This window comes from Prionailurus viverrinus, chromosome A2 (genome assembly GCF_022837055.1).
Source record: "Prionailurus viverrinus isolate Anna chromosome A2, UM_Priviv_1.0, whole genome shotgun sequence".
NCBI lineage: Eukaryota > Metazoa > Chordata > Mammalia > Carnivora > Felidae > Prionailurus > Prionailurus viverrinus.
In genome coordinates this window covers 79,606,217-79,621,755 of record NC_062562.1, presented here as the reverse complement: position 1 = coordinate 79,621,755, position 15,539 = coordinate 79,606,217, and the positions used below count along the sequence as shown (strand labels likewise).

Below are 15,539 nucleotides of genomic sequence, written 5' to 3'. Positions count from 1 at the left end.
CTCGTGCCCCTAGAAATTCTCATTTTATTTTTTTATTATTATTTTTTTTTGAGATTCTCGTTTTAAAATGGGGACACCTAGCTGGCTCAGTCAGTATAGTATGCAACTCCTGATCTTGAGGTCATGAATTTGAGCCCATGATGGGCACAGAGATTACTTTAAAAAATTTTAATTGAAAAAATAAAAAATACATTAATAATTACCTTGAGAATAAATTGCAAAACAAACTATAAGTTTTCAGAAAAGGAAACCAGTAAGCCCACTTCACAGTACTGAACTACAATAGGCAAACTAAATAGATCCTATAAGGGGACTCAAAAGCCAAAATAAAATCAGCCCTAATTTAATCATTTGGTCATCAGGTCATGATATCGCTGTTTGTGAGTTCAAGCCCCACATCAGGCTCACTGTTGTAAGCACGAAGGCTGCTTCAGATCCTCTGTGCCCCTCTCCCTCTCTCTGCCCCTTCCCCTCTGGCACTCTCTCTCAAAATTAATTAAAATTCTTTTTAAATAATAAAATAAAGTTATACTTATAAAGCTAATTTTGCATTCAAGTGACAAATCCCTATTTACCACCACAGCCAGACTGTGGCCCCCAAAGACCCTCCCATACAAAGCTCCTCCTCACAGCACAAAAACAGACACTCAGATCAATAGAACAGAGAACCCAGAAATGGACCCACAAATGTATGCCAACTAATCTTTGACAAAGCAGGAAAGAATATCCAATGGAATAAAGACAGTCTCTTCAGCAAGTGGTGCTGGGAAAATTGGACGGCGACATGCAGAAGAATGAACCTGGACCACTTTCTTACACCAGACACAACATAAATGCAAAATGGATGAAAGACCTCAATGTAAGACAGGAAGCCATCAAAATCCTCAAGGAGAAAGCAGGCAAAAACCTCTTGGATCTTGGCCGCAGCAACTTCTTACTCAACACATCTCCGGAGGCAAGGGAAACAAATGCAAAAATGAACTACTGGGACCTCGTCAAAATAAAAGCTTCTGCACAGTGAAGGAAACAATCAGCAAAACTAAAAGGCAACCGACAGAATGGAAGAAGATATTTGCAAATGACATATCAGGTAAAGGGTTAGTATCCAAAATCTATAAAGAACTTATCAAACTCAACACCTAAAAAACAAATAATCCAGTGAAAAAATGGGCGAAAGACATGAATAGACACTTCCCCAAGGAAGACATCCAGATGGCCAACACATGAAAAAATGCTCATCACCACTCATCATCAGGGAAATATAAATCAAAACCACAATGGGATATCACCTCACACGTGTCAGAATGGCTAACATTAACAACTCAGGCAATAACAGGTGTGGGCGAGGATGCAGAGAAAGACGATCTCTTTTGCACCATTGGTAGGAATGCAAACTGGTGCAGCCATTCTAGAAAACAGTATGGAGATTCCTCAAAAACTTAAAAATACAACTACCCTTCGCCCAGGAATTGCACTACTAGGTATTTATCCAAAGGATACAGATGTGCTGTTTCGAAGGGGCACATGTGCCCCAGTGTTTACAGCAGCTCTATCAACAATAACCAAAGTATGGAAAGAGCCCAAATGTCCATCGATGGATGAATGGATAAAGAAAATGTGGTATATATATACACATACATACATACAATGGAGTAGTACTCAGCAATCAAAAAGAATGCAATCTTGCCATTTGCAACTACATGGATGGAATTAGAGGATATTATGCTAAGCAAAATTAGAGAAAGACAAATATCATATGACTTCACTCATATGAGGACTTTAAGATACAAAACAGATGAACATAAGGGAAGGGAAGCAAAAATAATATAAAAACAGGGAGAAGGACAAAACATAAGAGACCCTTAAATATGGAGAACAAACAGCGTTAATGGAGGGGTAGTGGGAGAGAGGATGGGCTAAATGGGTAAGGGGCATTAAGGAATCTACTCCTGAAATCACTGTTGCACTATATGATAACTAAACTTGAATGTAAATTAAAAAAAATAAATAACAGACTAATAAAAAAAAACCAAAGCTCTTCCTCAGAAATAAATTCTAGATAGACCCATATACTTATAAACAGAAGTAAAAGTTTATACAGCAAGACCCATTCAGTGGAGAAAGAATGGTCTCATTGGTAAATGGTGCTGGCACAAATGGAGATCGACAATCCAAAGAACTTAAATTGGACTCCTACTTCCCACTACATACAAAAGTTAACTCCAAATGGATCAACAGCCTAAATATAAGAGCTAAAACCATAAAACTCTTAGAAGAAAACATAGGAATAAAGATTCAGGACCTTGAGTCTGGCAATAGATTCCTAGATTATACAAACAGAAGCATGTGCAACAAAAGAAAAAATAGATCCACTGGACTATCAAAATTAAAAACCCTTTTGCATCAAAAGGCATTATCAAGAAAGCAAAAAATTGGGGCACTTGACTGGCTCAGTCAGTAGATCATACAACTCCTAATCTCAGAGTCATCAGTTCAAGTCCCACGTGGGGCATAGAGCCTAAATAAAATTTAAAAAAGAAGAAAGCAAAAGACAACCTACAGAAGAGAGAATATTAACAAATCATACATCCAATAAAGGTCTAGTACCTAAAATGAATAACAAGCACAACTCAATAACAACAACAACAAAAATGTCAATAGACATTTCTCCAAAGATCTACAAGTCACCAACAAGTACATGAAAAGATACTCAATGTCATTAATCATTTAGAGAATGCAAAAACCACAATGAGAGACCACTTCGAACCAAAAAGGATGGCTATAATTTAAAAAGGATGGCTCGGGACACCTAGGTGGTACTCAGTTGGTTAAGTGTCCCAACACTTGCTTTTGGCTCAGGTCATGATTGTGAGATCAAACGCTTCACTGGGCTCTGTGCTGGGCATGAAGCCTACTTAAGATTCTCTCTTTTCCTCTTCTTCCCCCACTTGCACATGCACACACACTCTCTCCCCCAATAAAAAAATAAGAAAAATAAGAAAAAGGATGGCTATAATTTAGAAAGGAAGGTAGGAAAGAAGGAAGTAGGAAGGAAGCAAGAAAGAAGAAACTAACAAATGTTAGCAAAGATGTGGAGAAACCCTTATACATTGCTGGAGGGAATATCAAGAAGTGGAACCTCTAGAGGAAAGAGTGGTGATAAACATAGAATTATAATACAACCACCTAGCAGTCCCCTCCCTAAGTATATAACCAAAAGAAGTGAAAACTGGTACTCAAATACACACATACACACATTCATCCGTCAGTGATGAGTGGATAAACTGTGGCATATACATGTAATGGAATATTATTTGGCCGTAAAATGGAATGAAATACTGATTCACGCTACAATTGGATGAACCTCAGACACATTATATGAAATGAAAGCAGCCAGATACAAACAGGTACATACTGCATGATTCCACTATATAAAATACTCAGAACAGGTCAATCCAAAGGGACAAAGTGCAGACTGGTAGTGGCTAGGAGCTGGCAGAAGGAGCAGTGGGGTTTAAGTGTTTAAAGGGCACAGGTTTCTTTTTTCAGGAGATGAAACATTTTGGAACTGGTGGCTGCAACATTGTGAATATCCTAAGTGCCACTGAACTGTTCACTTTAGAATGGTTAATTTTATGTTGTGTGAATTTCACCTCAATTTTTTAAGTTTGTGTAGATATCTCATTTGCTAGTCTATACATCTCCACCTCAGCCAGGAATGCTCTCCCCAGCTCAGTGTTCCCCTCTCAATACCTTAGGTCTCCCTGGTACACGGCCCAGATGCAGCTGGAGAGAAAACACTGGGTCAAAAATGATCTGTGAAAACAAACTTTAAGAACGTATATTTACATAAAGACTGAAACTGTATGCTGGGGGAAAAAAGCACTAGAGAAATGTATACACTAAAACTTCCTTAACAAAATCCAAACACAAATGGAAGGTGAGGCCTTCCGTGAACACAGACAGTGACCAACACTCAAGTCTGCATTACCACCACCAATGTTTGAAAATGTCAGGCAGCAACTTCCTCCTAAGTTTCAAACTTCAAACCACAAGGCAGAACAGCACACAAATTTCTCTGCAACACCTACCCGTATTTCATGTTTGAGACACTGCAGGCAGTCTAGCACTTTCTCAAGAGCTGATTCTTAAAGCAAATAAGATTATAATACTGGCACTGTTCAGCAATGTTAGGAACAATAAAGTCTTTCTTCTCAATTACTTACTATGTAACTTACTCAGCACCAAAGTGTACAAGATACTACATAGTAACAAAGAACACAGGGGAACAGTGTTTGGTGCTTTAGAGTTATTTTAAGGATAAAGTGGGAATAGTACATTAATTTCTAAGAAGTGAAAAAATATCTGTATTGTGTATTATATCATATATATATATGTATGTATGTATGTGTATGTATGTGTGTGTGATGTGTGTGTGTGTGTGTGTGTGTGTGTGTGTGTGTGTGTGTCTTTAACACTATAGCAATGATCTGGGGACATATCACTCACACTTTTCCCTTAGCAGAGTCAAGCAAACCGGCTGAAAACTTCACCTACGGAAGCTTTTTTTCAAGGTAAGAAATACCACCTCAAGTATGCACAGTACAAACAAATTTTTGGAAGGATTCAAACTGTCTTTCCTTAAAAGTACTCTGACCAAATGATTCATAACCAAAAAGTTAACAAACATGAAGCATGGATAAGTAAGGCTTGTACACCCTTTGACTAAGAAGGAATGCTACTGACATCTACAGGGTACGTCCAGCATGCCTAGGGTTTTCCATCTATTATCATTTAATGCCCAATAATCCTGTCATTCCTATTCAAAATCCATGTATGCACACTGAAGTAGGTACATGATGAAGTTAACCGAAGCTGTTCATCAGTAATTATCATGGTGGTTTCATTCAACCAAGACTTTTATGATTCCCAGCTATAACCCCCCAAAAAGGTGCTCTCAACATCCCTACCTATATACTAATTTGATAAGCATGTAATTCAAGCCATCCAAGGCACTGATAAAAACATTTAGCAAAACAGGATCAAAGATGAAGTATTTCATCTCACCATTTAATGAACTCTTTGAAAGTAAAGTTAGTGATTAAATCATTAATACTTTCGGAGAGCAGGTGTTAAACTATCAAGGTGTGCAATTATATAAACTGCATTTCTCCAGCCCTTCAACAAAGTATCATGAGAGATTACCACATGCCTTGCTGAAATGAAGACCGGGTTTAGCTTAGGCGTGGCTTGTTTGGTCCTACTACAGTAGATTCTACACCATTCTGTCCACATGAATAAACCAAGAGCCAAAAATGTCAAGGCAAGTTCACACACCATCTCCGTGGGTGAGCTAAGACTGGAAACCAGGTCTTTTGACAACTATTTTTTCTTTAAACTCAATTTTCAAAAAATGAATTCATGGCATTATTTAATGACATCATCTTTCCCCAGTTCCTGAAGCCTTAAAAAACCAAGAGGCTATCCTTGACTCTTGTCTTCTCTCACACCCACCAGTAAATCCAATCAGCTCTCACTTCAAATTAAGTCCCCAATCTGACCATTCTCACCTCCTCCACTAAGACCACCTACTCACACCACGAGCACAACCCACCCAGACTAGCGGCCGCTGCAGCCTCCTGCCTGAGATCCTGCCACTCTACAATCCATTATCATACAGTGGCCACAGTGACTGTTGGTTTTTTTCAGTTTTGAAACAACAAACTTGTAGAAAAGCACAATACAAAGACTTTCTTCCCCAAACCACCTGAGAGTCAGCTGCCAACTTGAGGCTCCAACATCCTCAAAAGCTAAAAACAAGGGGGGGCGCCTGGGTGGCGCAGTCGGTTGGGCGTCAGACTTCAGCCAGGTCACGATCTCGCGGTCCGTGAGTTCGAGCCCCGCGTCGGGCTCTGGGCTGATGGCTCAGAGCCTGGAGCCTGTTTCCGATTCTGTGTCTCCCTCTCTCTCTGCCCCTCCCCCGTTCATGCTCTGTCTCTCTCTGTCCCAAAAATAAATAAACGTTGAAAAATTAAAAAAAAAAAAAAAAAAAAAAAGCTAAAAACAAGGATGGTCTACAAACTACAACAAAATCATCAAGATCAGGAAATGAAGACTGCTACATTACTATGCTTTAATCCTCAAAGCCTGCTCCAGGCCACCCCTTACACATGATGGGGACAGCATGGGCCCTGACTCTCCATGCAGTCTACTCTCCCCTCTGGACACTCTCCCCACCCTGATCAAGCCCTAGCATCCCACACTAGGTGACCCCATCAGAAAGACCCTGTCTTCACCCTGCTTAGGCTCTGACTCTGGTGACATCCACCATGCCTTCCCAACATGGATCCTCTGTCCCAGGCCACCATCCCCATACCACGAGGGCCAACATGTTGCTTTGTGCCACAACAGCTCCACACACCCCTCCTCAAATGGTATGTGCCTACCTTGCTCTGTCCCACCTAATGGTTTCAGGACAGAACTGTTCAGAAAAAAGAAAGGGAGAGTGATCACTTCTCACTCTTTGGCTCAAAACCCTCCAATCGCTTTTTCATCTTTCCCAGAATAAAATCCAAACTCTTTCCCATGGTCCAACAGGTCCTATAAGTCTTTCCCCTACCTCTCTACATCTATGCAGTAAAAAAAGCACTCTATATTTGCTGGCCTTTATTCAAACATACTAAAAACTCTTTTTTGGGCATCTGAGTGGCTCAGTCAGTTAAGCATCTGACTTCAGCTCAGGTCATTCCTGGGTTCAAGCCCCACATCAGGCTCTGTGCTGAGAGCTCAGAGCCTGGAGCCTGCTTCAGATTCTGTCTCTGTCTCTGTCTCTGTCTCTCTCTCTCTCTCTCTCTCTCTCTCTCTGCCCCTTCCCTCATGCTCTCAAAAATGAATAAATGTTAAAAAAAAATTTTTTTTTAATCTTTCTTACCTCAGGGCCTTTATATTGTGTTCTCTGTCTCTCTGAAAGCTCTCCCGCCTCTCCAAACCTTAGTAAGTTCAAACCTGATTTCCTAAGAGGCTTTCCCCAGTTTGTTCCCCATCCACCATTCCCAGACCTCCATCTACCCCCTTACCTTTATTTTCTTTATAGTACTTATGACCACCTCACAGTATAATACATGCTTATTTATATCCCACAAGAACAAAACAATTTCTTCTTTACTGTTGTATCCCCATATTTGGAATGTCCTTAATATACAGTAGACACATGAATGTCTGCATGATGGCTGAATTCCCCAAGAATCCATCTTGGTGACAAAAACTAAGCAAACATGATGTCATTTTACATCTATAGGATGTATGTAAAGATGCTAGAAATGGCGGTGTAACTTAAAATATTCGTACTGACACTTACGTGGTGCTTTAAAGTATACTATTACCCGCAATAATTCCAAGCAGTATCTGTACTGAGTTCGCTTTCTCTTCTTCACAGATAGACAAAGCTCAGAAAAGTGCCATGATGTGCATAGGCAGTAACTGACAAGTTCATGACTGCAACTTGGGCCTAGATTCTAAGTACTATTAATGACACCATGCAAGTCCCTCTGTATGTGCACCACTAGTCAATCACTCTCTTAATTCCCAACAGCCTTCCCTTTAACTTCCAGAATTACTGGAATGTTTCAAAAGAACAGCTAGAGGTGCGGAAATACTGTAATTTTCAACCCTACCTATATATTTATGTCTTACTGAAAGCATAATGCACACTCTGACTACAGGTCTATTGCACGAAAGCTCTGTTTTTATAAAGAGTTCAGGCAAAAGACCCTTGATAATGGGCGTTTTATTTTAGCGCCATATTCCAGGAGTCAGCAAACTATAGCTCACCACCTGTTTCTGTAACAACGTGTAAGGTAAAAAACGGTTTTTACATTTTTAAATGGTTGGGGGAAAATAATCAAAATAATATTTCATGACAGCTGAAAATTTTAAGGTAATTCTGAGTTCACTGTCCATAAGTAAAGTCTGACTGAGACACCCTCAGATTCATGTGTTTATTGATTTCCCACGGCTGCTTCTGCACTACAGTGGCAAGTTAGGGAGCTACGACAGATATGTGGCCTGAAAAGCAAGCCTTTCCAGATCCTTTGTCAACCACTCCCACAGTCTCCTGGTTTTGCACCCCTCCCCAACATAGTGACCCCCAAAAAACATCCCCTGACCTCCTGCCAAGATTGGCTAAGGTTTTTCTGTGGCACCGGATTTTTCTCCCATCACTTCACATCCATGTGACATGTGTACTGTCTGTATACAGCTGCCTCCCCAACTAGATTGCAACATGGGAGACCCACATCAGCTTGTTCATTATTAGATCCCACTGCCCAGCAATACTGTCCACAGTAGGCACCCAATACCTGCTGAATGAATGAAAGGGCAGAAGATACCATATTCAGATGAGCTGATCTAAATCACCTTCAAATTTACAAGCAATTTCTGCCAGAAGATACCAGAAATACATCTTATCAGGGTTACAAAGGGGTCATATGAATGACTCTAACCCCTGCTTCATTCTACTCATAAACCCCGACAACGCACAAAATGGATCAGGGCAGGACAGGGAACGGGCGGGGGGGGGGGGTTAAGAGTTTAGTTTAGAGGTTAAACTAAAACGCAGCCCAGTAGTAAAAGGTATTAACAACAACAACAACAACAACAACAACAACAGGAACAACCCAAGTTTGCAGGCTCAGATGTGAGTCCGCAAAACTCATATATAGCAGAGGCTGCTTGCTCCTCAGTTTCAACCACAACCTCCAAAAAAATCTTCCTCCCACGTTGCCTTTACATATTTCACCATGTCACACTGCCTATTAGTCATCTAATTTATTCACTCACCTTACAAGAAATCTCTTTTTTAAGAGATTTTTTTTAAAACACAAACAGATCTAAAAAGCTAAAGAAACAAATAGCTAAAGAAACCTAAATAACAAAAATTTTCATGCATTAACATGGACCACACAAAGCAGTTTTGATCATGAGACAGGAGGGGGAAAAAAAAAAAAAAAGTAGGTAGTTTAAGGAAATGAAGCCCTCATGGGCTGCGGCATGAGGTTCTAAGCCCGGAAGCTTCGGGAAAACTGAAACCAGGAGAAAACAGACCCAAAGGGCAAAACTGATGGAAAAGGTACAGAAAAGGAAATGGGAGGTGTCTAACATAAAGACACTTACTTCAATTTTCCCTAGGTCAGACAAGCATCTATCAGAAAAAGGGAAAAGAGGGCTCATCTCTACAATGTGGTTTAAGAACTCTGTTGGAGTAGGAAAATGTCTTCTCTTCAAAGGAATGACAACTAATCAACGAAAAAGATACTAAGAGAATTAGACAATTCTCATTTGCAACCCACGGTTGCAAAACACTGATTCAGGCAAGAAACACCAAGGGATGTTAAAACCACTGCATAATTATAAGAACAGATACTCACACAGTCTGAAAATATCTTATTTAAAAAGGGAAAAGAAATCTCCACAATCAAAAAACCTGGAAGACACATTTTAACCAAATGATACTTAACATTAGCAATAATGATGTGTCTCATGTGATAATAAGGACGCACTGAGAAGGGGACACCATGACCTATGATGTATTCCTGTCAAAAGTATTTAATCTGATTCTTAATCATGACAAATCAGACAAATCCAAATTAAGAGACTCATCTATAAAACAACTGGTCTGGGCTCTTTAAAACTCTCATGGCCATTAAAAAAATAAATTAGCCTGGGGGAACCATTCCAGATCAGCGTTACTTAATTCTCAGATCACTAAAAGCCCTCAAAATGTTTGCTATTGATCCATGATAAGAGAAGTACACAAGTTAGAGTTCAGAAATTTTTATAGCAACTTGATCATAGAATCTAATTTTTAAATGAGCCTTAATTTTATGTCTTCATTTCTTCCATTTTACTTTTCTAGTAATTTATTATCATTGTATTTTAAAAAATTATTGGTCCACAGCAGAATGGAAATGAAAGAAAAAAAAAATGATCCTTCTCCAATAGAGTTTCAGAAGGAGAACTAAGAGACATGACATCTAAATGTAATGTGTGCTCCTGGATTTAAATTATGTATGTGTAGTGTGTGTGTGTGTGTGTGTGTGTGTGTGTGTGTGTGTGTGTTTGTATACATATATATAATTTAACATATAGTCACACAATATTCTACCAATGTTAAATTTATGCACACACACACACACAACATTCTATCAATGTTAAATTCCCTACGAGTGATAATAACACTGTGGTTGTATTGTAGGAAAACATCCCTTTTCTTAAGAGACATGCTCAATTATTCAGGGGTGAAGTTAGTATGTCAGCAGCTCTCAATGTCTACTCCCAAATGACTTAGCAAAGAATAAGTTGTAGGACTGATGGGATGGGGTAGTGTGGATGGTAGGATAAAATATAAATCATTTAGTTTAAAAATTACGAAACCTATCCAAGTATAAATATGACAGTAATATAAATTTAGAGATTAAGTGAAATACCAAGTAGAAACCACACAAAATATTTTCTATAACCTGGTCCTTTGATAGTAAAATTCACATGGGTTTGACAAAAATTAAATAATTTAAGTGATAATTATATATTCATGGGTACCATAAATAATTTAAATTATAATTATATTTTCATGGGGACCAGGTTTTCAAACTATAATAGTTTAAAACTAAGAGAAGGCATTAATCAATGGACTAAAACATAAAACAGTATTTCTACAGACATTTTTAAATTTTTAACTATAAATAATAACAAATGACTCAATATATGAGAATGCAGTTCAAAACAAAAGGAATTACTTTGAATATACCACACACTACTATAGTCTACAATAAATTTCAGATGTGTCAAAGAGTTAAATATAAAGAATAACCCATAAAAACAAATACTGATCCTAAAAGCATATCCTACCTTTGGAGAAGAGAAAATTCATCACTAAAGAATGAACAGAGAGACGAGAGATGAAGAGAGAAAAGTTAAATGAGTTCTGACACGTAAACCGTAAATCCTTAAAGTTCATTCGTTCAGCAATTCATTTGACTTACTACAAGTTCACAGAACATTCCAAGCGTGGATGTAAGCCCTGAATTTTCAGAGTCTGAGTAAAATACACATGGCCCCTGACCTCACAGAGCTTAAGTCTAGTAGGAACTGAGCAAACAGCACAAAAAGCAATGGGATGTTCTGGTAAGCACCACAGAGGAAAAGACAGACTGCTCCAAGTAAAGACCTACTGAGGAGGCACTGTACACAGGATGGTCACGAAAGAATTCTCTAAGAAACAACATCAAAGCTGATACCAGAAGAAAGAACAAGAAACCAGCAAAGCACAGAGGGAAAACAGCAGCTCAAAAAGGCCAGAGGCAGGAAAGGGCCCAAGAGATGATGAACAATACCAGTGGACAAGAGCAAGTGATAAAGATGACATTCTAAAGTACCAAGAAAAACACAAGTTCCTACACAACACATCACTGCAAGGGAAGTGTGTACATTCCTGATAGCCACCTGCATTTATCCACCTAACAAAGCTGAATGAAATACAATGACAAAAGTTGGAGAGGATGAAGAAAGAGACAGAACTGTATGCCAGAGTGTTATTTAACCTAAAGACAATCCAGGAGCCAACACTGACACACCTACTCTCATGACATCTTGGTGGCGAGAGGCTGGACCCAGCTACATCCCATACTCCCAGATCTGTGCAAAAGCAGTGAGAGATGTGCTAACACAGAATTCAAAGCAAATGCTGAGAAGACTTCTGGCAGCACGGTAAAAAGTGTGGAAGTGAAAAAGGGGTAATCTACCCTGACTAAAGCTTGAAATGCTACATTTTCAAGGTGAAGAAGATGTGTGGGTACATGTTACGGCAGAATGAAAATTATCTCACTTCATGGGGAAAAATGCCTGGCTTGTTCTAGACTGACACTGTCAATAAAGTATGGCTCAAAAAATTAAGAAAAATACAGAAAATCTAAAAATAAATGACAGAAACTATAACACTGCTCATATCTTTGGATTTCACATAAGCTTCTATTTCCCAAAAATATTACTCTTCCTCCCCCTAAAACCAAGTGCACAAAATATAGTCACAAGAAATGATCCTTCCAAAATAAAAAAGAAACCACCAAAAAGCCTAAATGTGTGAAAGTACGTAAATTGTAATGGGTTAATTTAAATTAGAAATGTACATGAGCGTAGATTAAAAAGTACCCAAAATACATCAAGTAGTAAATAATGACATTTAGTTTGTATATATGGACAAAACATAAAATGTTTATATACTTTTTAAATGTTTGTATTTGAAGAGACAAATAACATTTTGTAACCATGGACTGCTCTGCTCAAGACTATGTTCAGTTGTATCTTTTTTAAATCAACAGATTAAAGAATTAAAGTATTATAATGACACTCCTATTCCCACTCTTTAGAATTAACAACTGCTAACGTTATTTTAAAATAGCTATTTTTTTTTTTTTAAGCTAAGCTAACCCTTTAAAATAAACCCTGAGTCCTAACCTCTTCTCCTGGCTCCTAGTGGCAGTTACGTTCTGATGGAAGCCCAAGTGTCCACCTCTGGATACTTTTATGAGAAACAGAGAATCCAAGGGACAGCGCACAGAGAAGCGAATACAGACACACATCCATCAACAATACACGGTACTGGAAACCTTTTATAAATGGCATTATACTTTTCTATCATATGTCAAACTTGATGCAAGTTTTTCTACAAATAAATATTTTGTACTTATGTCCTTTATACATGCTTTTTAATTCGAAAAATAGGTGTATTTTTCTAGCTGATGTAAGTAACGATAGATCTAATGCATTTACAACATTACAACATATGAATACACTCCCCACTGATTTTTCCCAAGTGTTCTATCACACAGCGTTATAAAATTTCCGGGGTTTTTGTGGGTTTTTAATTTTAATAGAAGCTTATTTTTAGCAAATTAAACAATACTACTTATTAACCAGATTAAGTTTCGAATTAAGCAAAGCAAAAACAAAAATATAACTCAAATCATGATTATCTGTATCCACCAGGTAATAAATCAAATACCTTCATTATCAGTTGTTAAGTACAACTATAAATTAATCATCCAACTATTAAAAACCAATCACAGCTTTAAAAAGAACTATGTGTATCATACAAAAATAAAATCTGTACATTTTTTTCAAATTAAAAAGCATGTATAAAGGACATAAGTACAAAATATTTATTTGTAGAAAAATGTCAAATGTGCCTTATTTATGACTTATACTGTTTTTTCTGAAATTTTCTTAAAAATAAATTCAGATATTGATTTGTTGCCACCTACTGGTTAAATTCATACTTGAATAATATCATTGCACATTAAAAATTCACTATAGTGAGTATAAAACACTATGTCAAAAATATCATAGTAATGATCTTTATAAAATTTTACTAAGCTGATCTGATAAATTTAGCTTTGGAGACGCTGGTTTTTTTGGAGGGGAGAAGTTTTTAAAGCTACACCATGAATTAATAATACCTTGACTTTTAAAAATATTCTAACAAAATTTTCATTAGTGTGTTGGGAATGTTTAGAAGTTAAAATACTATTATAATTTGTGAAAAATATAAAATCCTTATTTAATTAAAATACTTTCAGAATGTTATTCTTATTTTATTTACAACGCAAATGTTTATATGTGTCAGTTTTCCAGAATATTGGAGTTATAGAACTTAAGACACTGTCATCTTTTTTACAGTTAATATGTCAGAATCAGGACCCCCTTCCAAAAAAAAAAGCCCACATGTTACATTTGTTCATTTTGCATTTTAAATATCTTTTCCTCTACAGCAGTCCTTCACCCTCTTTTTTTTTTTTTTTTTTAAGTACAACCACTGGATGAAAAATCAGTGGTCCCACTGCACTGTTTTTTAAAACCACTCTTTTACTTAACCATATTTAAAAAGCATAACAAACAGAACACATGGAGTTATTTTTGGATCCCAATTCTAAAAAATCAACTGTAAGAAGTAATTGTGGAAATGTGAATACAAGACTGGGTTTAGATGACCACAATCTAAAGGGGCAGACAGAGAGGGAGACAATCCCGAGCAGGTTCCATGTTGTCAACACCAGTAAGACACTCACCCACCTGAGCCACCCAGGTACCCCATGTCTCTTCTTATAAGGGCACTAATCCGATCCTAAGGGCTTCACCCTTATGACCTTATCTAAATCTCACTACTTGCCAAAGGCCCCATCTCCAAACACCATCACTTTGGGGGTTAGGGCTTCAATATCAGAACTTGGGGGGACACAAATCAGCCCACAGCAGTCACTAAAAGATTTGTACATTTTCTTACATAATCACAAATCATTAGCATATCTAACAAAGTAACAAAACTGAATTTAAGTGACAGGTACTTGCATTTAATATGCTATTAACACAACTTCTAAGTTTGAAATTTCTCATAATTAAAAAAAAGCTTTAAAAAAGAATGTATGAAACTACTTTTCAATGTAATGCCTATAACCAAAACCGGAATTAAAATGTCTTAAGATAAACAAAGTACTAATCTTAAATTATTACAAGGCAAAAAAAGAAGCTGACTTGAAAATTTGTCTTTGAATAAATTTGGTAAGAACTGTTACAGGATTTTTAAAATAATTTGTCTCACCTAAGAGTGTCAAGCTAAAAATGCTGACCTTACATACTCAATGTTCTAGTTAATTTGTCCAAATTATTTATCTACTTAAATGTCCTCAATTATGAAAAAGATGTTATTTTTGGATCCTACTGTAAAGAGAGTATCTTTCCATTATATATCCAATAGGTTATTACTGAAATATTTTTAAATTATTTTTTGTTTGGAATACTTCACTTGCCTTAACTCTTCTTAATTATAATTTTCACAATAGTCTCTGATCTTTCAAATAGACTTTATCATCTGAAAATAATAAGCTTCACTTCTAGTTTGTGTATGTATGTTTTTCTTGTATGACTGCACTGACAATTATTTTTAAAAAAAAAAATTTTTTTTTTTTAACATTTATTTATTTTTGAGACAGAGAGAGACAGAGCATGAACAGGGGAGGGGCAGAGAGAGAGAGGGAGACACAGAATCTGAAACAGGCTCCAGGCTCTGAGCTGTCAGCACAGAGCCCGACACGGGGCTCGAACTCACAGACCGTGAGATCATGACCTGAGCCGAAGTCGGACGCTTAACGGACCAAGCCATCCAGGCGCCCCTACACTGACATTTCTAAAATAACACTAAGCAGGATGCCTGGGTGGCTCAGTTGGCTAAGCATCCGACTCTTGATCTCAGCTCAGGTCATGATCTCACAGTTCATGAGTTCAAGCCCGGCCTCAGGCTCTGTGACAGCCCAGAGCCTGCTTGAGATTCTATCTGCCCCTCCCCCACTCACATACTTGCATGTGCACACGCATACTCTCTCTCTTTCAAATAAACTTTAAATGTTTATTCATTTATTTTTGAGAGAGAGAGAGAGTCTGTAAACGGAGAGGTGCCGAGGGACAGAGGATCCGAAGCAAGCTCTGTGCTG

At 37.6% G+C, this 15,539-nt stretch overlaps 1 protein-coding gene and 1 pseudogene across 10 annotated transcripts in view; one reads left to right on the top strand and one right to left on the bottom strand.

Annotated features, from left to right (window-relative positions):
- Window positions 1-15,539, bottom strand: part of SRPK2 (SRSF protein kinase 2) — a 257,229-nt gene that overhangs the window by 204,769 nt on the left and 36,921 nt on the right. The window lies entirely within an intron of this gene.
- LOC125148060 (ATP synthase subunit epsilon, mitochondrial-like) lies at window positions 11,639-11,866 on the top strand (annotated as a pseudogene).